The following is a 1,767-nucleotide window of genomic DNA, read 5'->3' on the forward strand; positions in this document are numbered from 1 at the left end:
CCCCATTTTTTCCCCCATTTATTCCCCTTCATTTTCCCCATTTTTCCCCCATTTTTCCCCATTTTTCCCCCATTTTTCCCCCTTTTTTCCCCCATTTTCCCCCATTTTTCCCCCATTTTTTCCCTTTTTTCCCCATTTATTTCCCTTCATTTTCCCCATTTTTTCCCCCATTTTTTCCCCCATTTTCCCCCATTTTTCCCCCATTTTTCCCCCATTTTTTCCCCCATTTTTTTCCCCATTTTTCCCCCCATTTTTTGCCCTTTTTTGCCCTCCCTCTCCCCAAACCCCCGGAAATCGCCCGGAAGCGGCGGCGCCGCCTCCCCCTCGCAGCTTCGGCCCAAAAAAGCCCAAAAAAAGCCAAAAACGGGAAACGAAAATGGCCAAAATTCAAATTTTTCACCCGGAGCCGCTCGAGCGCAGCCCCGGCCCCGCCCGAGGCCAAAACTCGGAACGGACCCAAAAACCCCGGATCTGAGCCCAAAATTGGAATTATTGGGAGCTTGGGCCAAAAATTCGGGAGTTTTACCCAAAAATTTGGGATTTTTACCCAAAAATTTGAGATTTTTACCCCCAAATTTGAGATTTTTACCCAAAAATTCGGGATTTTTTACCCAAAAATTTGGATTTTTTTTTTACCCAAAAATCCCAGATGTGACCCCAAAATGGGGAATTATTGGGAGTTTGGGCCGAAAATTCGGGATTTGAACCCAAAAATTTGGGATTTTTACCCCCAAATTTGGGATTTTTTACCCCCAAATTTGGGATTTTTACCCAAAAATTTGGGAGTTTATGCCAAAAATTCGGGATTTTTTTCCCCCAATTTTGGGATTTTTACCCAGAAATTCGGGATTTTAACCCCAAAATTGGGATTTTAACCCCAAAATTGGGATTTATTTGGGAGTTTGGGCCGAAAATTCGGGATTTTAACCCAAAAATCCCAGATCTGACCCCAAAATTGGGAATTATTGGGAGCTTGGGCCGAAAATTTGGGATTTGAACCCCAAAATTGGGATTTTAACCCAAAAAATCAGGATTTTAACCCCAAAATTGGGATTTATTGGGAGGTTGTGCCAAAAATTCGAGGTTTTTTACCCCAAATTTTGGGATTTTTACCCCCAAATTTCCGTTTTTACACCAAATTTGGGATTTATTCTCCAGTTCGTGCCAAAAATTTGGGATCTTTATTTAAAAATTGGGATTTTTCACCTCAAAGTTGGGATTTTCACCCCAAAATTCGGATTTTTTACCCAAAAATTTGGATTTTCTACCCCAAAAATTTGAATTTTTCACCCCAAAATTGGGATTTTAACCCAAAAAAAAAATCGGATTTTTACCCCAAAAAATTCAGATTTGACCCCCAAATTTGGGATTTTCACCCCCAGAAAAATCGGATTTTTACCCCAAAAAATTCGGATTTTTTTTTTACTCCCAAAATTGGGATTTTTACCCAAAAATTTGAATTTTTACCCCAAAATTGGGATTTTTTTTACCCCAAAATTCGGAATTTTCACCCCAAAATTGGGATTTTTTCACCCCAAAATTGGGATTTTAACACCCAAACAATTCGGATTTTTACCCCCCAAAAAAATCGGATTTTTTTAACCCAAAATTGGGATTTTTTTCCCCAAAAAATTCGGATTTTTACCCAAAAAAATTCGAATTTCCACTCCCCAAAAATTGGGATTTTTTTTACCTCAAATTTGGGATTTCCCCCCCCCCCCAAAAAATTCGAATTTTTACCTCAAAATTGGGATTTTTACCCAAAAA

Source organism: Agelaius tricolor, unplaced genomic scaffold, assembly GCF_023055355.1.
Source record: "Agelaius tricolor isolate 1412-34295 unplaced genomic scaffold, bAgeTri1.0.p SCAF_88, whole genome shotgun sequence".
NCBI lineage: Eukaryota > Metazoa > Chordata > Aves > Passeriformes > Icteridae > Agelaius > Agelaius tricolor.